General features: G+C 40.8%; 1 long non-coding RNA gene across 3 annotated transcripts; it reads left to right on the top strand.

Moving 5' to 3' along the window:
* The first annotated feature begins 3,689 nt into the window (after nucleotides 1–3,689).
* Nucleotides 3,690–26,292, top strand: LOC101089970. 3 transcript variants are annotated; one of them, XR_006588720.1, is made up of 6 exons: nucleotides 3,690–3,749; nucleotides 6,487–6,633; nucleotides 8,889–9,075; nucleotides 9,774–9,959; nucleotides 22,143–22,234; nucleotides 23,563–26,292. It is a non-coding gene; the product is annotated as an uncharacterized LOC101089970 (long non-coding RNA). The 3 variants fall into 3 exon arrangements; XR_002737539.2 differs by having other exon boundaries at nucleotides 23,448–26,292; XR_006588719.1 differs by having other exon boundaries at nucleotides 6,487–6,678; nucleotides 23,448–26,292.
* The last annotated feature ends 247 nt before the right edge of the window (nucleotides 26,293–26,539 follow it).

The raw sequence follows: 26,539 nt of genomic DNA, 5'->3' as shown, positions 1-26,539 counted from the left end.
ATAAGCTGTGCAGAATCTTAAAAGGGAGCAGGTTTTGAGGCCAAGATTTATGTTCAACAGCTAATGCTTTAGAGACAGAGTTATATGTAGAAAAGCTGACTCTGTGTTTGTCCCTTATGGATGCAAATAAGAGGCGCATCTGTAATCCATGCTTTATTTATTTATTTATTTATTTATTTATTTAGATCCTGACATGTTATAAAAGGTGAGCATAAGGTAAACCAAGGGCCTGTCTGCTCACCCAAGACTGAAATACAGGGAAAGGAGGAACAAGGACCATCAAAGTCAGTTACCACATCGCCCCTAACTGTAGGGGTTGGTTAGCTGTAAATGTCAATAGTCCTAATGAGGACTGTGGAGTAATTTGTTAAATAACTGAGTGAGCCTGCCAGTCAGAAGCTGCTGGGTGAGCTTGCAGCATCAGTTAGAGACAAAGGAAGTCTTGCTTTTCTCTGCATCAAGTGGGCCCTTGGAGGCTCAGAACGAGCTGGTCCAGAAAACACAGAGAAAGCAGAAGAAGGAGTGGGGGTGGTATGAGACAACTCAGCCTCCTGAAGTCTGCAGGGTGGTGAAGAAAGAGACCCCTCACTCACACTGGGAAAACACAGAGGACCTGAGCTGAGGGTGGAAAGAAAGGCCCACGGTCCCTGGGGAACTTGATAGAGCGCGTCTGACAGCCAGACTGAGTGACCAGCCTCACCATCTGCTCCCACACGTCTCCCCCCAACAATGGGGACTCGGGCAGACCTACTGCCCCTTCCCCTCCCCCACCTTCAGCATGCATTTAAATGAGGCCCCACTACTGGGAGGTGGCTGCTCCCGTGGTGATCCCTCACACACGGAGGGAGCCAGCCCTGCGCCCAGAATGGGAGGCCTGAGGGGAGAGGTTAAAATCTCAGCTGCCCAGAGAGATGATTACGGAGCTGCTCCCAAATTAAGCTGCTTCACTGCTGGTACTTGGGCATGTGTTGGGATAATTGTGCTTGAATACTTAATGCTTGATTGACTTGGCTGTTTTGTGTTTGACCATATTTTGAAATGCGATCTCACTGTTGGGGTAGGCAATTAGCATCGAGCCCACGGGGTTGGAAAGAGTGAAACTGAGTTGCTTCTATGGTGATTTCTGCTTCTTTCCTGGATGCAGCACAGAAAGCTGAGTGTTCTGCTGGGGCTCATTTGCCTATATTTGGATCATCTGGAATTTTGATCTTAAAGAGGAAGTCTCTTAATCCTGAACTTCAGTGTAGCTGCCAGCTTTGATCTTTGCGCCTGTGGTTACAGCTAAGCTTTGCTTCCATTCCAAGTGACCTTTGTTCCAGTTCAGCAGGGGAGGAAGAGAATAGGAGAGGAGAGGTCAGGGCTCTGAAAAGGGAGATTCATGCCTGGTATCAGAGAGGCTGGGACAGAATGTGAGTGATAAGTTATGACACAGAATCCAGAATTTCTAGATGGCAGTCAGCTGAGTGGCTTTCGTGCTCTGTCTTGTTCAGTTCTTTGTAACTATGTCTTAATCATCTTCGTATCCCCAGCACATAGCACAAAGCCTGGGCTTTTAGTAAGCATTTAGTAGTTATGTTTGCGAAACATGTATATTAAAGCTAGCACAATTTCTAGGAAAACAGAGAAAGGGCAATTAGCTAATTTTTACAAATCTGTTTAATTTTATTTTCAAATGCCAACTTTGAGCACCACTCAGACAGTGTGTCCTGCTTTATTGGAATGAAGTGTTCCAGTTAAGAATGATAAAAGGCAGACAATGGATCTCACAGATTCAAGAACACTTTTGGGATATCTGAAACTACTGACTCCCTATTATAAAGGAAGGCCAGGCTTCTACTCATTTAACCTCATTAACAGCTGCATAAGCAGGTACCGATTTATTTAAAGAGAAGAAGAAAGTTAACTATGGAATAGTCAGATAACTTAATGTGTATCACTTATCCCTCAGAGGAATGTGCCCAGTCCATACATGAATGTATCACAACCCATTTATTGAGTCTTATGAGAAAAAATAAGAACCAGGGACAGATCACATTTATTATGAAACCTAGGTGATGGGTCTTATAAAATAATTCCAGAAATACAGAAATGTGTGGGCCAGGTCTAAGGCCAAATGTTGATATATGCATGTGGCCGCAATGTCTTTGTTACCTTGCAGGCCAGGCAGTAGCAAAATAGGCCTCTGCGGACTGGGTATGAGCAAAATAAGAGCGGTCGTGGACTTTGGCTCAGTGATGTGGAGTTCAACATATGTGGCATATACAAACTTAATTTATTTCTAAATTGGTTATGAACACTCCTTAATCAAGGCACAACTCTTATATTCTCATTGTTGTCACTGTTTTGAATTAAACATTAAGAAAGATTCTTGGATTTGCATTTGCTCTGGGCTCTTCACTCTTTAAAGCCTTTTTCCTGTCCTGGATATTTAATCAACTCTTTCAAAATTAGTTACTGATACTGCTTCTCTTTTTGTTTCCTCATCTGGAATTGGGGATTTTAATAGTACCTACTGTGTAGAATTGTTGTGAAGAGTAATAAATTTAATAATATATCGAAAATGTTTATAATTGTGTCTATCATGTAATTTTTACATATATTTGTGGTGATAGTATTTGCAACTATGATGTAATTTGAGCACCTTCTTGTTTGTCGAGGATATAGCCTCGTTCATATTTTTTTCTCTTGAAGTACGTGTGACTCTGCTTAAGAAGACTACAGCCTTCTCCAAAAGATGGTGCAGACACATTTATTATAGTAAATACTTTTGTAAGGTCACATAATGAAGTATAATAATTCTCAGTCACTGCCCTAAATTTGAAATTCTAATTATACAATTATCATAAATTCCTAGCAGCTGGGGAGTCTGGGTTAAGTATTAACAAGGCTAAGTATTTTAGTGCATCACGTAAGGCAGAATAGAGTAGTGAATAAGCAAGTGGGTTTGAATCTTGGCTCTTTCAGTTATTAACCTCTTTGTGCCTTGAGATTCTTATCTTTTAATGGAATAATCATATCTACCTCACAAAATCGACGAAAAGATTAAATAATATATGTAAAGGACTTAGCACAGTGTTTGGCTTATATAGAAAGGACCCAATAAATGAATAAGTGATAATGCTGCTGGTGGTAGTGATGAAGAAGATGGTGATGTTGAAGAAGATGATGGTGGTGGTGATCATCATCGTAGGTCACAGAAATTGAAACGTGGGTTTTTTTGTTTTTTTTTTTTACTCCTCACGAAGAAACAGTCAAGAGAAGCTTAAGGGGGGCAATTTGGCATCTTAGAAAGCATGTTATGGTTTATTGCAAAGAAGCCAGAGGACATGGATTGGAATTCTCAAAATGAATGCCAGGCTCCCAGTCCCTCTTGGAAGGTTCGACAGAGCTGAGGATGGCTTTGCTGCTATAGTAGCAAAGGATGATCTCCTTCTACCCCTTCTCCCTGCCCTCAGTAATCCCAACTACCATCAGAATAAAGGCACCATTTATTGACTTCCTTATAGGTGCAAGGACTTTATTTGCATCATTTTTTTTAATTTTTTTTTTTTTACATTTTTATTTATTTTTGAGAGACAGAGACAGAGCACACGTGGGGGAGGAGGAGGAAGAGAGAGAATGAGACACAGAATCCGAAGCAGGCTCCAGGCTCTGAGCTGTCAGCACAGAGCCCCATGCAGGGCTCGAACTCTCAAACTGAGACCATGACCTGAGCCGAAGTCAGATGCCCAACCGACTGAGCCACCCAGGTGCCCCTATTTGCATTATTTTTAATCGCCGTAGAAAATCCTATCTGCAAGTTAGATGTTATCCCAATTTACAATTGTAAAAAAGTCACTTAGCCAGTGGGGTGGCAGAACCAAGGATTTAGCTGGGGTCTTGCTGACTGCTGACCCTGAGATTTTACCATTGTTTTCTGGCACATGTTACCACTTTAGCACCATCGCAAACGTTACCCTTAACAAAGGTCTCTAAAAACAGTTATAAAGAAACATTTTTGAGGATAATTTTTTTTTTCTCAACTTGAGTTGTGTTTCTCTTCCTCCCCTACAGAGTACAAAATTATCAGAATCCACACATATACACACTTGTGAAACTATAGTGTGAGTCACTACTCTGAGTGGTGTTACATGTAGTTTGGCTGCAAGAAAATGAAACTATCAGGAAACAGTTCCTAAGACCAGTATTTCTATTTTTTACTATTTTGTATAAAAGCAGATGCCAACGAAGAGTGAATCTGAACAAAGTATCCCAGCCCCAGATAGTAAATACATATAATATTAGTTCAGTGTTCTAAAGAGGTTGCTCAAGGTTGGTCCCACAGTAAGTTAGTAATGGAATCAAATTAGAATCCACCCTTGGGGTATTCTTTCCAGCACTCTTTCATGACACCTCTGCAGCTGTTCACGTATTGGAGTTCTAGAACAGAGAACAACTTTTTAACAAAAGCGGATTGTGCGGGGAAAGTGTTTAACACACTACAGGAATGTGTTAACTAAAGAGAGTGTCTAATTTTTGAGCACTTTTGGAGGTTGCCCACATCTTTGGATATGTGTATCATGTGCATAAACAGCATGTTTACCTCCAGGCCACCACTACACTGGGCATGTTGCAAGGACCATTCATTCCAACTAAACATCTCTGCAGGTGTCAGATGTAGCATACTGTCCCTGGTGGCCTCTCTCTTTTTCTCTCATGGTCTTCTAACTCCTTTTGATATGTCTACTAGCCACCCCCCCTCCCCTGCCCCGGCAGCCTCTGAATTCCTATTTTGTATGTTTTGTTACTGAACAGTTTGTTCTGACATGAGAACTATTTTTAATGAAATTCTACAAAAACTTATCTGCTAATAGTAATCACTTGTATTTGTATAGCTCGTTACACTGTATAAAGTATCCACATATGCATTATTTTATTTGTCTTGTTAACTCTGCCAAGTGGACCAGATAACATGGGTTATCCACATTTTACTACCAGTGAAACAGGGTTGGAGAAGCTTTTTAAGACTTACCCAAAGTCATACTGGGTAGTCAACAGTGGAGTTGATCACACTCCTGTCTTCTGAGACCTAACAGGACATTCATCACTGAGATGCATAAGAGTATTTTCACTTCTAGAAAAAATGCCTGAGAAGATTGAAAAGTTCTTAATGTAAAGACTGTGGCCATGTAATTTCAGGCTTTATGGCAGAAATTGGGCAAAGATACTTTGGCGGTTGTCACCTCTTGATTCATACAAGGGACACCTTAATGAAGGAAGGTCATAGGAAGCATTTCTCTAAGATCTTATCCTGCAGTAAATAACTGATAAATTTTTTGTTCAGAGAAAAGGAAGTACATTTTTATCAGTGTCAAGGTTAAACAGAAGTCAGTATCAAGTCAAAAATACTCAGTATTTCTTCCAGTTATGTTCTAGAACATCTTCATTAGAGGTTTTTAAGTTCTGAAATAGATGTTAACTAAATGAATAGGAACAATGAAATTTATGGGAAATTCAGATGCAACTAACATGAAATGGTGAAATTAACTACTGGCCATATGTTGTGTATCTATTGGGAATTTCCTGGGTGAAATCTGTACTCGCCCTGGTACACGAGGGCATGGAGAGACTCTAAAGAAAGAGGCAGGTGAGTCCAGATTGGTAGGTGGCAGTTTTAATAAGCAAGGGAACTTGTCTTCCCTTCAGCAGCCACAAAAGTTTTGTCTTCAGCAACCACAAGATGAGTAGATCTCTATAGCTGGCCCGCCTCAATCTTAAAAGTCTATATAGAAGCCTTAACTGTGGCCAGTCCTTATGGTTTCAACAGTACCTTACTGTCAAAGATTATGTCCTTGAAACAGCTCCTAGTGGGGGAATGGTGAGTGGAACATACATTCCAAGGATAGGGGAGGGGGTGAGGAGCCCCCACCTGCCTGGATCCAGCAGTCAGGTCAACTGGCAGTCATGTGCTCTCAGTGACCTCTTCACCAGCATCATGTTGGCTGTGGATCCCTCACAAGATTCAGTGGCATCATAATTTCTTAGGTTCTTTAGAAAATGAGGGCAAGCACTATAAATACTTTGAGGTGATAGCTGTATTATTTTGGAGCTGTTTGCTTGTATACCCTGAGGTATACAACTTGTATACCCTGAGGAAGAAAAGGTGGCATAGCCATAGTTACCAGTTATATAAAGCTATTAACAGAAGAGATAACGTTGTTGTTAATTGTTATTTTTTTCATTTGAATTGAGAATTTGGAATTGTTTGTAGGTGCATTTTTATGATGGTTGCTTTAAAATTATAAGATAATTCTAATATCTGATTAATCTTAGTGTTGGTAGGTGATTGCCTTCCACAGATACAAGGCAACTTACAACTTATTTAAGTTGTAATATACCTGGTTCTCAGTATGACGAATTTTTTTTTAATTGTATCTGGGACATTTTGGTTATATTTTATGATACTTTGGATCCTATTTAATCTTTTTTTTTTTTTTTTTTTTTCAGTAGGGAGTCTCCCTGTTGAGATGTAGCTTGAGGGCTGGATTGGTATCTATGTCTGGCTTCCTGATGCTCTGCCAATACCTCTCTTGCAAGAGCGTGGGGTGGAAATTCAGCTCCCCATTTAGTCCTACTGACCGCTTCCTGAAGAAGGTGGGACATCAGCTTGTACTGCCTGCGTTGTCTCCATGTGGTGTGGTAAGATTGAACCCTGCTGACACCACGGAGGGGGAAAGCAGAGGCCTGACTTGCCTACTTTGTTCTGCAGGGCAGGGCAGAAACTCCCTGCTGGCACCCAGAGACAGGAAGCAGGGCAGAGTGCTGAGTGCTAACTAACCACCCGCATCTCCCTCATACTTCCTGCTACCACCTCACTGATGCTGGGTGGGCATAGAGGTTCAGCTGCCCTCTGGGTTCCACTGACATGGGGGCGGAGGGTGCTGGATTCACTACCCAGTAGGGATGGGAGGCTTTGCAGGCCACTGGACCTCACAGACTATCCTGGCAGGGGAATCCGTGTGGCACCGATTACTGATGTGGGGAGGAGAGTGGGGTGCGGCAGAACATCTGCTCCCTACTCAGCCCCCTGAAACCATGGGGGTGGGAGGAATGCAGTTTTTCTTTTCCAATTTCCTAGAGTACGGCAGTATTGCCAAAAAGGTTTTCTGCTGATAGGCTACCCTTTTCCTAGTTTGGCTGGAAGAATAGGCTTTTCTTAGAGTGCTTCCCCCCACCCACCCCCCGGTCTGTGCATGTTGGTGGTTTCTAGTTAGAGGCTTCTGCAGCGCCATATCTGGTGTGTATGGGGGAGCGGGGGTGCCATGTGGTTCTTCAAGTCTGGAGATTCCTAGGAAGTCTGTCTTCTTCTTCCCACCTTTTGGAGTTTTTCAGCTTGTCTGTGCTCTTACATTCACGAATTCTTACCTGTGAGAGAGCGGACCTTTGCCTTTGTAAAAGGGAGAAATGGGACTACTCCATCTTAGAACTAGAGGTCCTGTAACCGTTTTTAAAGAACTCTCTGGCATTCAGTTTGGTCAGAATATCTGCATGACCTTGTCAAAGGAGTCGTGTGTGTGTATGTATGCTCACAAAGACATATTTGAATGACTAAAATTGTCCTTCTTCTAATACCCATTATATTTTGCCTTCCTTTCACACACACACACACACACACACACACACACACACACACACATTTTGTGGTGTTCTTGTTGATCTGTCTTGAAAGTTTACTTGCACTTTTCTTTTACCCCAACTCCAAGCTCTTTCCATATCTTTCCCTGTGATTCCTTGCCTTCGGTTTGATGTAAAAAGTCAAGAGTAATCCCAAGTATCTACCTATTATTTTGCATCTGTTTGCTCATGTGTGGGTATTATAATTTGTCTTAGTGGCCATGCATGGAGCTTAAGCTCAGAACTCTGACTATTCACCTTTGTATCTGTAGCATCTGGGCTCAGTACCTGAGACCTCACAGATTCTCAGTGACTATTTGTTGAATAAAGTACCCATATAAGCACATCATCTATTCACACTTGTATCTCTATGGAAACCCTTCTTTGCATAGCCTTATTTGCAGCTTCTTAATTTATTTGAGAGTGAAAGGTATGGCCTTCCTGATATTGAGCCATCTCACTGTGTAACCTTGGGTAGTTCAGTATTTCAGTTATCTATTGTTGTGTAATAAGATACCTTATCAAAAACTTAATAGCTTTTGGTGCGCCTGAGTGGCTCAGTCAGTTAAGTGCCCAACTTTGGCTCGGGTCATGATCTTGTGGTCTGTGGGTTCGAGCCCTGCACAGAGCCTGGAGCCTGCTTTGGATTCTCTCTCTCTCTCTCTCTCTCTCTCTCTCTCTCTCTCCCTCTCTCTCTCTCTCTCCCTCTCTCTCTCTCTCTCTCTCCCTCTCTCTCTCTCTTTCTCCCTCTCTCTCTCTCTTTCTCCCTCTCTCTCTCTCTTTCTCCCTCTCTCTCTCTCTCTCTTTCTCTCTCTCTCTCTCTCTCTCTCTCTCTCTCTCTCTCTCTCTCTCTGCCCCTCCCTGATGGGCACTCTGTCTTGCTCCATCTCTTAAAAAGAAATAAACATTAAAAAAAAATTTTAAATACCTAATAGCTGTTGTGTTTTGTTTTGTTTTGTTTTTAAGGGAGAGAGAAAATGCGTGAGGAAGGGAAAGGGGCAAAGGAAGATAGAGAATCCTAAGCAGGCTCTATGCTTAGTGTGGAGCCCAATGCACAGTTCAATCCCACAGGGTCATGACCCTGAGATTATGACCTGAGCTGAAGTCAAGAGTTGGATGCTTAACTAATTGAGCCAGCCAGGTGCCCCAAAACTTAGTAGTTTAAAACAATAATGATCTTGCAATTTGAGTAGAGCTTGATGGAAACACCTTATCTCTGTTCCATTTACCATCAGCTGGAGTGTTGTGACTTGCTCTAGAGGATATACTTCCAAGATGGCTCACTCACATAACAAGTCGGTGCTGACTGTTTGCTGGGAACTCAACTGAACCTGTCAGCCAGGGGTCTTGATTATTCTCCACATGAGCCTCTACACATGGTTGCTTGGGCTTCCTCACAGCATGGTGGCTGGATTTCAAGAGGTAGAAGCTGCCTTATTAATCCATGGCTTAGAAGACTTGTAATATTTCTTTCTTTGCACAATATTGCACAAATCATTCTTAGATCTAGCATAAAGTCAATGTAAGGAGGGAATGTAAGCTCCATCTCTTTATGGGAGTTGCAGTTTGTATGTAGAGGGAGAAGCTGAATTATTTGGGGCCATCTTTGGAGACTAACTCCCTTCAGTTTCTTTATCTGTAGAGTGTCAAATGGGCACCAATAATGCATAGATCATAGACTAACTATGAATGTTCTAGGAGAAAATGTATGTATCAAGTTTAGAATGATTCTTGGCACGTGGTAAGTGGTCAGTACATTTTAGCTACTAAGGCTAATTTTTCTTGGTATGAGAATGGAGAATTGCAACAAAATGCTAAGTTAGAGAAGAACATACCTTTTCCTCCATGGAATTTGTGATATCTTCTCATGAAGTCCAGTTAGACAAGTTTAATATTTCCTTTGATCGCTTCAATTAATGCATTTTCTTTGATTTGCTTCTATTTCTTAAAAAACCAATAGAGGTTAAAAAAAAAAAAAAGAGAGACCTCAAATTAGTAGCCATCAATTGGAAGGAATAACCCACAATTTTGTTGTCTAATAACTTTTGGTGTCTTTGTTAGAATTCTTTTTCTTTTCACACTCACTTGCGGGTATTGTTGTTCTTGATATCACTTTTCAGTCCCTCCACATTGCACTTTGAAAAAGCAGTTCTCTCAAGAGATATAATGAAGGATATTGGAATGGCATGCCCTGGGAAGCTGCTCTTGGCCCGGTCTTCGGAAGCACTCATGTACAGAGTTATTCCTTTAGGAAAGTTACGTATCAGCAGAGGTCATCAGCCAGATAAAATCCAAGGAATAACCAGGTAACTTCCAAGTCACGTAATCTCTACGTTTTAGTAATTCCAGGAAAGTAATTTCTTGTTACTATAGACAGGGAGTGATGCAGAGTGCTGCTAAAATTCTTAAGTTCATTATTTCTAGCAGTTGAAATGTCAGCCAGGTCAAAGTGCATGGTGTCTTTGTAACTATCTTGATTTTGTATAAAAAGATCTATCATGTTTGTGCTAGGTTCTAATAGCACTGCTATCCTCTATTCTTGTATTTTGATTCTGTGTCTATACCTGTAATTTTTCCAAGTGATTAAGACCACGAGTTATTCCTTCTACAGCTGACATTTCCTTATGTGATTATTCATCTCTTTAGTTCTTTTAACAGCCACGTTTTATTAATGATCATTTGCTGTGCAGTAATAAACTCTGTATCATTTAGTCCTTCTGGAATTTCCTGATCCTTGATTACAGTGTAACATATCGCCTGATTAATTGCTCATCATTGCTGTTTTCAGCTTCTGCATGAACTAGTTAAGGTTATTTTTTCCCTTTTTGGTTTTACCATCCCCTGAAGATTTTCATTTTCAACAAATGTATTAGTTGTCTTCAACTTCTGTCACTTACTTTTTTGCATTCCCTGATAGCACAGAGCATATACTGACTCCTTGCAAATGGTTACCATTTACTCGTGTTTCAGTCGAGCGCAGTGATTCTCAGATTTTAGTGTGCCTTAGAAGCACTTGGAGGGCTTGTTAAAACATAGATTGCTGGGTCCCACTCCCAGAGTACGTCTGGGTATGGCCAGAGAATTTGTATTTCTAGCAAATTCCCAGGGGTGCCCATGCTGCCTGTCTAGGACCAAGAGTGGAGAACGACTAGCATAGCAGGTTAGAATAGTGGTTAAGGGCCTAAGTTCTGGGTTCAGCTAATATGGGTTCAGACAACAGCTCCCAATCTTGGGAAAGCTAAGGTCTTACAAAACTTCAGTTTCTGCATTAGTAAAATCGGAAGAGGGCCAACCTTTTAGACTCCTTGTAAGGATTAGATGAGATAATCCCCATAAAGCACTTAGTACTGTGGCAAGATGTCAATGCTCAATAACTGTTAGTATTGGTATATTTTACAAGATATAAGGAATTAATGTTCAAGTTTAATTACCAAAATTAAGAAAATGTGCCTCCTTTCACAAATTGGTCACTCTTCTTTGGATCTTGATTTTCTATATTGCTGAGTTAGAAATGCTATTTAAAAAAAAAAAAAGATTAGCCATGTGGACAGAAAGATGCAGTAGAGAGATCATGAGATTTGGAATCAGGAAAACGCCTGGGTTCTAGTCTAGACTCTGCTATTCCTGGCTTTGTGACTCACAGCAATTTTCTTCTCTCTCTGATCCAAGTTTCCTGTAAATATCTTCTAAAGTGGTGACATAAATGGTAAGGATTGTTATATGGATCAAATGAGCTAGATCATTTGGTAAGTTTATTTGAGTTTAATGTTCTATAATATTATTGTCATTTTTATTGAGAATAAGGGGCTAGCACAATTTTTTATTCCACTGATTCATTATCATTGTGGAAAGTCATGCATCTATGGAGTAACAATTATTGAAAAAATTTTTTCATTAGAATTGTTTTGAGGTGGTATTGACTCTAACTGGGAATTGCTAAACGCTTACATATGTGACATGTTATTTTCTATTAGTAACCTAGTTAGATCTCTTGCTTATTGGCTGAAATGCTGGCTCATCTTCCGAACTTTTTACCTGGAGGGAATTGACATCTGAATGACCATATTTTCAAATGATGCTGAGGGAGAGAGAAATAATTATGCTATATCTGATAATGATTGGACCAAAAATGCGCTTAGAGAAAGCTTTGTTCTCATGGTGTGAGTGGCTGAGTTTTGATAATAGATTTTAGAAAAAAAATCAGGGACTTCTTTGCATTGGATACTACAAGATTCTTTCAGAAGAGGAAAGAAGTTACACGTAATCAAAAATTTTAAATGTAGTGTTAAACACTGTGTTTGAAGATACCAAAATGAACCACTCACATTTCATGCTTTCAATGCATTTTTCTGTTGAAGAAAGCAGAACGACATGCAAAAGTCACGACATACGTTCCAAAGAAGGCCGAGTCAGGGGGCAGGGGCGATGCTGAGGGAGACAAAGGCAGGGAGATTGTTTCTGGCTGGGGAACCAGCACCCTCCCATTTTCAGGCTGCGTGCTGAGCCACATTAAGCCAGTGTGTCTGAGTATCATAAGGAGCCTGAAAAGGACTTTGTGAGCCCAATTTATTGACCTTCACAAAGGATTATATTTAAACCATCTCTGACAGATGAGAATCTATCCTCCATTGGGGGAAGAAATCCTTCCCTTGAAGGAGATTTTATAACCTTCCTTATTAACTCATTTCAGTATTTACCATCCTTTGCTTGCTGCAGAGAAACCTGTTTCAGCTGCCACAGGAACATCAGGATTTGTCCTCTCTGGACTTGCTGAACACAAACTTACATCTTTATGTAACCAAGCATCGTCATCTCTCAGGGGCTGCCATGTCACCATCTCATCAGTCGATTACACAATTAAACAATTCTCTAGGAATCAGGATATAGTCATGGGTAAGAGCATCAAGGGTCAGGCAGTTCCAGATTAGAGTATTGGTTCCGTCACTTTCTCGTACCTGTGACCTTGGGAAAAGTTACATAAAACCTCCAAGCCTCAATTTTCTTACCCATACAACTAGGGTAATAAACACAACATGTCTACCTCCTAGGGTTATTGTGAAAATGAGATTAGAAAATGCATGTTTTAGCTTGGGCTACATGAGATCATTAATATGTGCCCATTTTGACCACAAAAATAGCAATCTCAAGTGGTTCACACTAATAAGTGGCTTAGCAAGGTACCTGAATTTTATCAAAGATTTGACATTAATAACAATTTTTAGAAACACAAAACTTTAATAATGTATTAATATATATGATGTTAGTCTAGTATATATAGCGTAATATAATAATCATATTATTATTGGCATCATTGTTATTGCCATGGTGTGCAATATTCAGTGTAGGTGCTGGAGGATATTCCTGCAAACAAACCATTCTGATTCCTGGTGCTGTGTGTGATGCCATAAATGTGTGGAAGATAGAGCGTCTAGGTCGGCCTGCAGAGGTAAGGGAAGGTGCCCAAGAGGCAGCAGCACTTGAACTGGGTTTTCTAGGGTCAGTTAGAGATTTCTGGATAGACAAACCTAGGGAGGAAGATAGAGCAGAAGAAAGAGCATGGGCCTAAGCCACAGAGGTGGGAGGGGATAGGGGACACTCAGTGACTCACGGTGATTCTGTGCGGTGAGAACATAAACTGGGACGTGGGGGTGGAAGGAATTGAGAACGGAGGAAGGAGAAAGAAATGTCTTGAAAGAAAGGTAGATTTTACTGGGGAAGTGTCATGACTGGTTTTGCCAGTTTGGAAGCTTCCTCTGAAGGTTTTTTGGAGCGTGACTGGCCTGGAGCAAGGGTGGACGCAGAGGGATGTGGAAGGAGGCTACTGCAGTGGTCCAGCTGAGCAGTAACAACGTCAGCTGAACCCAGGGCGGTAGCAGTGTGCTTGGAGAGGAGTGGATGCAAATGTTATGTTTATGTTTTAAAGGTCCTAGTGATGTGTGGGCTCAGTCAAGAGGGTGACACACAAGTTGACTTGTGCGTGTGTGGCTTGGGCCCTGGTCACACTGTTCCTGAGATACAGGACATAGGAGGAGCAGGAGGAGAAGACTGGGGCATGGAAACAGGGTGGGAGAGCGCTGAGGACATAATGAAATGAGCTTTGGGCATGTTGTGTTCAGAGTGTATGAGAGCATTCCATCCATGTCCTCTGACTTTCCTAGGGACTGATGTCTCTGATCTTACCGCCACATAAGGTGTCCTTGAGTGCATACCAAAGGACTCATGAGGCTCTTGCCTGGGCAGTTTGGGAAGATTTCACATTAGATCTCAGTTTCGCTGGAGTCTTGCCTCCCTGAGGACATTGGTCATATACCTGTGCTTAGATAATGGTTGAGTACAAAAGGTAGCTAACACTAATAAATAGAACATTTACTATGTGTTAGGCACTATTTCAAGTGCTTTCTGTTAAAACATCATTTAATTTTAGCAACAACTGTATAAGGTGGGTAGTACTCTTTTTTTAAGGTTTATTTATTTTGGGGGGGGGGGATGGGAAGAGAGAGAGGGAGAGAGAGAATCCTGGGCGGGCTCTGCACTGTCAGCACAGAATCCGACACAGGGCTTCATCTCACAAACCATGAGATCATGACCTGAGCCAAAATCAAGAGTCCGACACTTCATGAACAGAGCAGCCCAGGCGCCCCAAGGTGAGTGGTATTCTTAACCTCATTTTGTAAACGAGGAAATTGAGGCTTGTGGTGGTGGAATGACCTATCCAAGGTCTTATAACTAATGAGTGGTAAAGCCGGGGTGCACACTGAGATGGAGGTCTCCAGGGATTGTGTTCCTAGAAAAATGCCTAGGTGTATAATTTGGCCTCGGCTGGAGAATTGAATTGTAAGTTCCCTGTCTGTTGGGGTGATTACAATTGGATTTTAGTGTTGTTAAAGCAAGCCTTATTTGGTCCAAATTACTTCACATAGTGCTCTAAGGTTTGTAGATTCCAAAATCTAGTGTAGGGGTTAAAATTTCCTCTGTCTAATCCACATTTTCCAATGGGAATGATTCTAGGTTTTGGTCCTAATCTTACTGTATCTGGTGTATTATTTCATTTTGCATTCTAGTTTGGGGCTTCTAGTCTTAGGAGTCAGAGAGGAGTTACAATTCCAGGTGATATTTAGTCTCTGCGGTAATTTAAATTCATTGCTTACTTTTAATTTTGATGGAAATAGAGATTTTTGTCTTCTGTTTTCTTTTCTTCTTCCCTGAGCCACCTGTATGATGTGCTGGTGTCCAGCATTGTTACAATCCCTCCATTCATCCTTGCTGTGAACTACGTGTTTGTGTTTCCCCAAAATTCATATGTGAAGCCCTAAAGGTGGGAGGTGGGGTTTTGGGGGAGGTAATTAAGTTTCGATGAGGTCATGAGTAGACAGCCCTCATGATGGAATTATACCCTTAGAAGGAGAAGGATGCCAGAACTTCCATTTTGCCATGTGAGTACACAAGAAGGCAGTATCTGCAAGAGGACCTCACCAGTCCCCAGAACCATGAGAAACATGTTTGTTTGGAGCTGGACACTGCAGCATTTACAGAATGGTACACACAGCTTCTGCAACTCCTTCTACTATGGGCAAATAAGTAGTTAGCTTTTCTGACTACCAAGATAAGAGGGTGTAGGAACCATCTCTGCTTTTCTAGGTGAGAAAGGTGGCTGTTGTTAAATGGTTCCAGGTCTTTTGTAATGACTCTTAAAACTTTGATAGTAGTAGAAAACTTCAGGAGAATCCTCTAAGTGAGAAGCTGTTAAGAGCCTAAGGGGCATGAACGGGTCTGGGAGAATTAGCCATGGAAGACTTACCCATTCCTAGAATCCATGTTGATCAGTAACATTGGTTCTGAAAATGGCTTAGAGATAAAAATATCTTTCATAGAAAGATGAAGGTCTCCTTTCATGAGAAAAGGAAGATGCCACGTTTTTCTACAAGCTTTGTAATGGCCTCAGCTAATATAAATCATGGATGGGTGTGGGAATAGGAATAAAAAAGGCATGGTTGCTAGATTCCTTTCAAAGAACAATCTTCATGAGTCATAGTGACTGATTACTATGTGTAATGAAAGATAGGAATGTCAGTGATGATGGAGTTTTCAAGCCTGCCTAAGTGGGGAAATGTTGGTGTTATTGATGAAGGAAAGGAATTAAGCATGCTGAGCCCAGTGTGGATGGAAGGAAAAGGACGAGATCAGTTTGGCAAGTGTTCATTTGAGGGGAGAAAATGGAACAGCCAAGTAGGCATGTTCAGCAGGAATCAAAGACAACACAGCAGGAACTCGAGTGAGAGAACAAGGTGGAAGGTATAAATTTGGGTGTCATTTATACAGGCATGATCCAAGAAGCAGACAGAACATTTGCAGCAGAAGAAAGAGCTCAGCACCGAGGCTGAATTTTCAGAAATGCTGAGAATTCAGAGTTAGGGGACAGCAAGGAGAAGAAAATCCGGGGGTGGAGACAGATCAAGCAAGGAGGTAGAATGACTTACCTTGGAAGTGGGTGGAGGCCATTTCAAGGCCTCAAGACAGGTGATCAATATGTCCTTGAGCTTCTTATTCAAGAAATGTGTCAGTAAAGGAGGAGTAATAAAAGGTGGTGGCTAGAGAAGACACCAAGATCATACTGAAATTTTCTTTCAAGGTGAAGGAGAAACACACAGGTTGGGACTATGCAGAGGGAAAGTTTGAAGATGCCAGTGAGGGGGAATAAATATAGCAACAGTATCTCTCAGATGGGATCTAGCTTTAGAGAAAAAGAACATAGATTCCTTTGAGCTGGAGAGAAGGACAAGAAGGGTAAAAATGAAGGTTGAAAAAGATCTTTTTAAAATGAAAGTGTTAAAGAAGGGACTCTCTAAAGTTGCTCCTTAAAAATAGAATGCAGAGTTATTTATCAAGTAAGAATGTGGATTTCAGAAGAAGTAAGAGATTTTGGAGTAGCTATTGGTAGATGTTAACTAATCACCCACAAATGAGGAAAGAACTTTCAGCTAAGTAGTGAGTTGCTGAATTTGAGTAGCAATCACAAAATAAATATTTGTTGAGTTCCTTCTAAGTACCAGGCACGTGTACTTGAAGCCAGAATATAGGCTTACATCTTTTACTAGCAATTCTCTGTGACCAAGGCTCAGGGATACAGAGAATCAAGGGAGAGGACTCTAGAGTAGAAGGAAGGACCATCCTGAAGAACATGGTGGGCAGGCATCCAGAGTGCCAGGCCACTCATAACATATTCTTCCAGATTCTGATACTGTTTCTTCTTGTATATGGACAAAACTCACCACCTTCAACATTCCTTAGAAAATTACATCTGGATGTGGGGTCCCTGGGTGGCTCAGTCAGTTAAGCATCCTACTTCAGCTCAGGTCATGATCCCACAGTTTGTGAATTCAAGCCCCACATCAGGCTCTCTGCTGTCAGCACAGAGCCCACTTTGAATCCTCTGCTCCCCTCTCTCTCTGTCCCTCCCCCACTCTCTCTCTTAAAAAAAAAAGAATATTAAAAAAAAATTACATCTGGATGTTAATAAGCTGGAGACAGGAATAAGGAATAGTTCCCAGAAAGGGGGGAGAAAATTAGCATTCTTTGGAAAAACAAATAAATGAGTAATTTTTAATAGTGATGTTTGATCTTTTCAGCAGTTTTATTAGGACTCACTAGGTATGGCTTTCTTTGTATTTGTCCAGAATATTCATGAATAGTAGAATGGATAAGTAAAGTGTTGGCAAGTGTTCATTTGCCAGTGGAATACTATACAGCTAGGAAATGCTATACACAGTGGAATACTATACAGCTAGGAAAATGAATAAACTACAGTTATACACAACAGCATGGGTGAAGTTCACAAACATTCTGTCGAGTGAGAGAAGACTTACACAAAAGAATACATATTTTTTTCATTTATTAGGAAGTTGATATGTGATGTTAGAAGTCAGGAGAGCTTTACATTTGACTAGGAGTGATAGTATGAGAAGTCTGCTAATGTTCTATTTCTTCATCTAGGTGGTTTCATTTGATCTAGCTGGTTTCACCTAAACTAGGTATTTACCTTGTGATAATTCATCGGGTTATATACTTTGAGTTTGTATGCTCTCTGTAGTATGTTACACTTAAAAGGTTTGTTTTTTTTCTACAGATATGCTTGTTATCAATGGGAAGAAAAAAAGAAACCCATTTGAATTTAGTTTGAAGAAAGCAAACTGAAAATCTATTGAATATCACAGATATAATATTCCACTCTTTATTTTACAGACTAGGAAACAAACATTTAGATCTAGTAAATGCCCGATTTTAGGTCTCAGAGATAGTACAGGGTTAGAACTGAAGGCCATTCTTGAATTCCAAATCAAAATCCAGAGCCTTTCACCAATCTCCCATAATATACACATAATATACATAAATCCTTTTAGCTCTCGAACCAAAGACTGCATTCATTCATTCATTCATTCGTTCAGCATCTATTGTGGGCCAGTCATTGTGCTAGGCTCAGGGTCTCTTGTCTGCTTCCCTGTAGCCCAGTGAGCATTGTAATACAAAAATAAACAGCTTCTAAGGAACACATGTCGGGAGCTATTAGAGCCCAAGTAGATCAGGGATGTTGTCCTAGAGGTGTATTTCATGTGTGTTAGATATTCTGGGAGGCAAGTGTTCAGTGGTTAGGTGGGTAAACTGGGGTAACACTGCCTGGGTTGAAGCTTTGGCCATATCACTTACCTGCTAGGCATTATGACCAAGCTGCATAACTTCAGCTTAGTCACACAATCGCTCTGTGCTTCAGTCCTCTCAGCTTTAAATTGGGGTCAAATTCTGGAAGTTAATACACATAAGTGCTTAGGAAGGTTCTGGGCACATAACAGCAGGTGCCAAGGATGAAGGGAGGCTCATTGGGAAAAGTCTGCCTCAGTGGATAGGAGCATTTTCTTACTGACATTGTTTAGAATTGTCAACACATGGTAGTCAAAAAAGCAGACTTGTTTTTGTTTGGGGGGTGGTATTACTGTTTTTTAAATTCTCTGTAGATGATTCAACTCTTATTGCTTGCATCTGAAGCAGATCCTCCCACTACCCACCCCCCCCCCCCCCCGCCACTCCCAGCCTCTATATCCCCAGGTACATAGTAAGCACTACATAAATGCGTGCTAGTATTATTCTTTAGGTTTGGAAGGCCACGGAGCAATTCCCCCAGAAGAACTGGGCTGGGGGGGGGGGGGGGTGGTAGGATGTGAGGAGGAGGCCATCCTGACAGAGGGAAACAGCACTTGCAAAGGCAAGTAGGTGAAAAGATTGTGTTCATTCAAACCATCAGTTAATACTCAAACCAGGAAGAGAGCAGGGCTTTCCTGAGGATAGTGGTTCCATTATTGGAAAGGAAAGCGAATCCCTGTGAATTTTACTTTGACAGGCATCAATGAAGGCCACTCACAGTTTCACATGAGATCCTTCTCCCTTCAGTTCAACATTTTCCCCACTCCTCGGCATTGTACTGGGTTGCCTTTCTGCTCTAGAGAGTCAAGGATGGCTTGAAGATATTCACCCTTGAGAGTGTAATTCTGCCAACAAGCTATTTCTGTGCAGTGCTTCTTACTGCACCCAATGTGAGAGCCTACTTTGACGGTAAGAATAATCAACTGCTTTGTCTTCTAGAGGGTTCTTAATGCCAACAGTCCGTACTTCTCTATGAGTGCAATTAAATAAAGGGAGGTACAAAGCCCAGTTAAATAATTCATAAAAGCACAACTATAGAGAGAAAAATTTAGCTTGGTTTTTCCATCAGTCAGTGACTGGGCCACTACCAAGGCAAGGGACTCCTTTACACTGAGGACTGTCATACCATCATGGGAGCCCACAGCAGAAATTGAAGTCATCTTACTGAAGAGCCCTAGGGAGGACAGTCTTACCCTGCCTGAGCAGCTATAACAGAATACCACGGGCCATAACAAACAAGAAAGCACCTCATACCTGTTAGAATGGTTATCATCAAAAAGAGAAGAGAAAACAAATATTGGTGAGAAGGTGGAGGGGAAAAAACCCTGTGCACCGTCGGTGGGGATGTAAATTGGTGCAGCCGCTATGGAAAACAGTATAGGTGTTTCTCAGGAAATTAAAAATAAACTTACCATCTGACCCGGAAATTCCACTTGTGGGTATAGATCCAACGGAAGGAAAGCAGGATTTAGAAGAGATATCTGCACCCCAAGTTCACTGCAGCATATTAGTCACAATAGCAAAAATATGCAAACAGCCTAATAGTATATAGAATATTGTTGAGCTGTGAGAAGGAAGTACATTCTGCCATTTGTGACAACGTGGATGGACCTTGAGGGCATTATGGTAAATGATATCAATCAGGTAAAGACAAATACTGTGTATGTGGAACCTAAAAAAAGCTGAACTCATAGAAATAGTGATTAGAATAGTAGTTACCAGGGGCTGGGATGGGAGTGGTATAGGGAAAAGTGGAGATGTTGGTCAAACAGTACCAACTTCCAGTTATAAGACGGATGAATTCTGGGGTGCCTGGGTGACTCAGTCGGTTAAGCAGTGACTCTTGATTTCAGTTCAGGTCATGATCTCACGGTTCATGAGACTGAGCCCCGCTTAGGGCATGGAACCTGCTTGAGATTCTCTCTCTCCCTCTCCCTTTCCCTCTCTTTCCCCCTCTCAAAAAAATAAATAAATAAACTTAAAAAAATACGAATACATTTTGGGGTTTAATGTACAGGATAGTGCTTATAGGCAATAATACTCTGTTATTTACTTGAAAGTTACTAAAATAGTAGATTTTAAATGTTCTCACCACAAAAAAAGAATAGGTGACATGAGGCAGGTGTTAGCAACAATATGGTGGTAATTACTTTACAGTGTATACAAGTGTGTCAAGTCAACACATTATATACCTTAAATTTACACAGTGTTAGATGTCAATTGTATCTCAGTAAAGGTGGGAAAATATGTAGGGGGTTGGTAAAATTGACGTATTTATTAGAGAAATTGTAGAGAGTGCAATTGTTCCAAATAATTGGTACACAGCACCTGAATCTACCTGGAACTTTTTGGAACATCTGGAAAGGAAGCAAAGTGTCATTTGCATAATGTCAGCGCATTCCCTCTGGAAAGTGCCCCTGCTCTCCCATCATTGGATGTGGGATATTATCACAGTGAGGGCTACTGTTTGAGGATACCATGAAATCTTTGCAAGTGTAGGAAGAGGTTTTTGTCTTTAAAAGGTTGTGTCAAGATACCGTTCTCTGGTCTGGGCTTTGGCTCTTGTCTTGCCAGCTTCTGTGATCATTGGCAGGTACTGTGAGGCCTCTCCACCTTCCTAAGGTTTTATGAGTCCAGCAGGTCTCTGTCCTTATCTTTGTTACCGTGGTCCCCAAGGAGGCTGAGATTGTGTTTTGTTTTGGTGGTGGAGGTTCCTATGACATTTAATCTTCGGAACAACCCTGGCACCATAGGTATTATTAAGACCAGTTTTCACACTAAAGGAACAGATGTAGAGACAGTACACAACTTGGCCAGGGTCCTGCTGCCAGGATGTGGTGGGCTCGGGATTTAAACCTCCATCTATCAGCTACTAAATCTTACGTATGCTGTTATGTGGCAGCATTCAGCAGCATCCCCGTTTGTGGAGATGAGTTCACTATTTCTAATCTGTTATTGATTAGCTTAAATTGTTGGAAACCTATTTCAGATGCTGAACTAGAATCGGTTTCTTTTTATTTATTTCTATATAAAATTGCCCTGTAGGAGCTGTACAGAATGTCCACTTTTTTTTTTTTTTTCTGACAATCACTTTCAAATACTTGAAGGAAACTCTCATATATAGTTGGGGATGGATCCATAAAGAGGCGGAACATGAAGAAGAGCCATAGCATTTGAATTGATGGAAATGAGAGAGATGGACATTATATAGATAATCAAATATGATGACAATAGAATGATTTGTTGAATGTTTATCATGTCCAGTATTGTGGTAGTCACATGCTACACATCATCCTTAGTCATTCTCATGATGCTGTAGGTGGATGCTGTTTTCACTTTATAGATGCAAAAACATACTCAAGAGAGTGGTGTAATCCAGTTCACCCAGGTATTAAGTGACAGAGGTTTGAAACTGGGCTTCTGTGATTCCAAAAACTATGTTTTCTTCACTAGCCTGGGCTTGGGTCTTGGCTATGCAAATTAAGTTACAAAAACAGCGTAATCTGTTTATCAGTCTGAATTCAGTGGAGTACAAGGCTGGGAAGGCCTTACTGTTTTTCGGTCACCAACTTAAACACGCTCTGCCAATTGACTCCATTCTTGTCCTCCACTAACATCTTATGAGGATTCCATTGCTTTTTTAGGCCTTTTTAGTTAGGACAAAGCCCAGCCCAGGTAAGTCTCAAGTTCCAGTCTCATTTCTTTCCCTTTGTCCAACTCAGACCCAACAACCCAAGCCAGGTAACCTGCAGTGCACTCATTTAATCTTTTTTTTTTTTTCCCTAACTCTTTCACAGGCACTTGAAGCAGAGAGCAGAGAAATGGTGAAGGTCAAGTGACTATTTACTGATGATGTTGGAAACGTCTTTGACAGTTGCTGCTTCTCAAGGTAACTCTGATCAGCTACTGGTGCTGTCGGTAAGGCCACCATCCCCCAATGGGTTAGATGTCAGGAAATGAAGGAGAAAGGGGAAGCCAAGTTAAGGTTTGGATGGCAGGAAAGATGGCGTTTATGGAAATGGGCAGGCTGGAAGGAAGTGAGCTGATTGAGGATAGGCATAATCCAAAGGGCATGGTAGAAGCTTCTACATGATGACTTAAATTGGAAAGACAGCTTTTGCTTTATGGAACTGGTGTGTTCCAGCTGTTGGTTCTAAAATGAACTCAACTGTTCTTGTTAACTGTTATTATAAAATCAAGGATGTATCCCCACAAGGAAAAAGGAATATTCTCAATAGACTCAATTAAAAACTTTTGGTGAGGGTATAGTTGAAATGGTGGCCAGTTTTCCTAGCTCCTGTGGGACTATTGTCCCACTTAGTGGTTCACTTCTCCTTCGCTGTGATTTTTTGACTCCTCAGTCTCCCCTAGGCTGTCAAGCCCAATCCTGATCCCTTTGGGATAGAATGTAGTGTGGTGTCTATTACTGGACGAATGACTGCACAGTTTTAAAGCACCTGGAATTTTCTGGCTGGCTACAGAAGATGTCACATTTGCATTCAGGTTTTACATGCTTACTCCACTGCCATTTCTTACCTTTGGAACATCTCTAAAAATAAAACAACCTACTCAGAGCACCCATGAGGGTAACTCTGACCTGCATCCCTTTATCTTTACATGAACAAAAATCCTCCCAAAAAATGGTCTGTAGACATGGCATCCATATTTCATCAGACCCTTAGTTGTCGTGTAGATTTAACATTCTTTGTGTCTGTATGACATTTATTGGTCTATTATGAGAGAACTCTCTTTTGAACCAGTTATAAGAAAACCCAATTTGGCAAATGGTAACTTATGTCCCTATCTTTGCCCCCTGAGTGATTTGATCTCAGGCACCACAGGAAGTTATGGAGGTTTGGAAGGAGAGCATGAACAGGAGACGCCAGGAGATCGAAGAACTTAGGGACACCTTGGGAAAGAGAAGAGACATAAGGAGGGAGGAAAGGGCTACTGGCAAAGATGAAATTACTTCAGAAATATTTCTACACTGGTTTCTATGCGGGAAACCTATAATACCAATCCCATTGAAAAGACTGGGTCAATAGAGTTACCTCCTGAACTCTCAATTTATAGCACCAACATTTTCTCTAACTTTGTTACAGCTGAAGGCAGGAGTCATGTTGATACAAAACACTATTACAACTCTTCTTGAAAAGAAGAAAAGGATTTTCACAAATGCTTCCCTTCTCGTTTATTGTCACTACCGTTTTTCCCCAGACTACTCTCATTCTCGGCCCACGTAGGAAATCAGAAGATAATTTAAAATTAAATGATGATGGCTCAGAGCTTCAAGCACTTAAAAAGAGAGAGGAAAGAAACGCATCACATCTTGACAGGGCTGCGAGTGAGGGCTGGAAGACTGCCAAGGAAGCCCAGAAGAGCCATTGGCAAGAGGGGCTTTGGTACTTTGTGTGACCAGAGGGGACCTGTGCGACATTCTCCCTCATGCCCTGGGATGGGCATTTGAAGTCATGAAAACCTAGGGAAGAGTTGAGAAAGAATGGAAAGCCGGTGTACACAGAGCATTAGTGAGTTGGGAAAATCAGGTTGAACGCTTGATTTACTAGTTACCGTCTTGTAATATAAACTTTCTAGGCATTTCTTCCTGTACCTAAAATAGCCTCACAGAATATGAAGAAATAAAATAAAATTATATGTATATATACACACATATACTTATATCCATATATATATATATATCCATATATATATATATATATGGATATATATATACAAACATACATGCACCTATATATGTGCATGTGATGTGTATATATCACACACCCCACATGCACATAGTTTTTAATCAGTACAGGGGTTGACATATAAAACACTTCTTCTAGTAATGGTATTAACTATTTTTATTATAGGATATAAAGCCAGCTCTTCAGCTTACTTTAGCATGAGTTCTACTTGCCCATATGTGATGATATGCAAATCACAAAAAGGGCCCTCCCGTTTAGCATTTTCCATATCTTTGCAAGGTTCTCTGACTGTTAGAAGTAAAAAAAGCATAGGTGTCAGAGTCTGACAAGTCAGAATTCAAATTTGTGCTCTGCCACTCACGAGCCATAAAACCTGGGACAAGTTACCTTTCTGGGTCTCAGAGTCCACATCTGGATAATGGCGTTATTTATTATTTCACAACATGGCTGGGAAATTTAATGAGGTGAAAAGTATGTAACAGTGCTGAGCAGATTGCCTGGCATATAACATACACTAAATCAGGGGTTGGCAGACTTCTGCCCAGGACCAGATAGTAAATATTTTAGGCTGTGCAGGCCTAACTACTCAAGTTAGTCATCATAGCATGAAAGCAGCCAGAGACAATATGTAAAAGAATGAGTGTGGCTGTGTTCCAATAAAACTTTATTTAAAAAAGACCTGTGGGTCACTCTGGGCCTGTGATCTGTAGTTTGCAAATCCAAGCACTTAACCAATATTAGTTTCTTCCTCTTTCCCCACTTGTCTTCTCGGAGATTTAGGTTTTCCATATGTGTAATGTTGAAAATGTTAGTTTATTTATTCAGCATCTGTTGTGTACCAAGGACCGCATAAAGCACAATGAAGAACAGAATGAATAAATTTTGCTTTTACCCGTGAGGGGCTTAAGGAATAACAGAAAATGTTTAACTTATCTAAGTTTGGTCTTTCTTCTTAGCCAGAAAGTGATTTAAAAGTATTTATTTCATGGAGCTTTCATGACAAAGAATTATGTTTAAGTGTAGATGCAGTGGCAGCCATTGTGGAGAAATGGTTATGGGACTTAGCCTTTCTTCTCTGAAGAACTGTAAAACTGGGCAAAGCGTATGAATAAACTGTTTTCAGACGTTGGACAACAGATAGCACAGGACTGCGATGCTTGAGATAGGGAAAACACCATATTTTACTACAGCTTTCTGCCTGGGGCCACCATCCAAACCTCAGCTCAAATAAGTGAAGCCCAAATGAAAACAAGTTGAGCCCAATTTTTTTAAAAAGTGTGTTTGTTTCTTTTTGAGCAGTGGTATCACTGACTAGAGGCAGGAGAGAGTAGAGTTTGGGGCTGCTGATGTAGCAGGAAGTTACAGATCAGGTTACTGAGGAGTAGATAGATACATAAGATGGCTTCAGAAATCTGCATCCGGGTCTCCTTCAGTTTTGGGGTGAATAGAAAGCTGAGTATGCATAGATCAAGATTCAGTAAGATGAGTCAGAAAATAGCTATTGGGTAACAACTGAGCAGAATCTTGGAGGTTGCATAGTACAGGAAGATGGAGTTACAACCATCCAACATGGAGGGACCTCATAAACACCCTGGGCATTCAGTTGAGACCCCACAAAATTTATAACTGAAGAGTAGGGCTACTCTAGATTCATCATTAAAAAAGCTTAAAACCAAACCCTAATAGAATAAAGCTGATCTGTCAATAAATTAAACGCCATAACAAAATACAATAGTCTTAAAATTCAGACTTATATAACAGCATAGAATCCATAATTGAGTATACATAATATATGAGAAGATATGCAAGGAAGTAGGAAAATGTGACACTTAAGTAGGAGAAAAATGAGTCAATAGCAACAGACCCAGAAATAAGCACAGATCTTGAAATCAGCCGATCTGTTGCTCTTTTTTTTTCTTTTGCCACACCCACCTCCCTTCCAGTCCCCGATCCCTAACCCCTAGCAACCACTAATCTGTTCTCTATTTCTATGATTTTTTCATCGCAAGAATATAATAAATTAAATTACATAGTAGTCAACCTTTGGGGATTTGCTTTTTGCACTTGATTTAATTCCCTGGAGATACATTCAAGTTGTTGCATGTATTGATAATTTGTTCCTTTTATTACTGAGTAATAGTCTATGATGTGGATGTACCATTGTTTCACTGCTCATCCATTGAAGGGCCTCTGGATTGTCCCCACTTTTTGGCTATTACAAATAAATCTATGTACATATGTGGACAGGTTTTTTTGTACGGACATAAGTTTTCACTTCTCTGGGATAAATGCCCAACAGTACAACTGCTGAGTTCTATGGTAATCACAATGTTTAGTTTTGTAAGAAACTCTTTTCCAGAGTAGCTTTATCATTTTATAATCCGCTAGCAGTATATGAGTGATCCAGTTTTACTGAGTCTTTGTCAGTATTTAGTGTTGTCACTGTTTTTTTACTTCAGCCATTCCAATAAGTTACATGAGATGCATTT

This window comes from Felis catus, chromosome D4, assembly GCF_018350175.1.
Source record: "Felis catus isolate Fca126 chromosome D4, F.catus_Fca126_mat1.0, whole genome shotgun sequence".
Lineage (NCBI taxonomy): Eukaryota > Metazoa > Chordata > Mammalia > Carnivora > Felidae > Felis > Felis catus.
The sequence above is the reverse complement of the archived record's forward strand: the minus strand, read 5'-3'. Positions and strand labels throughout refer to the sequence as shown.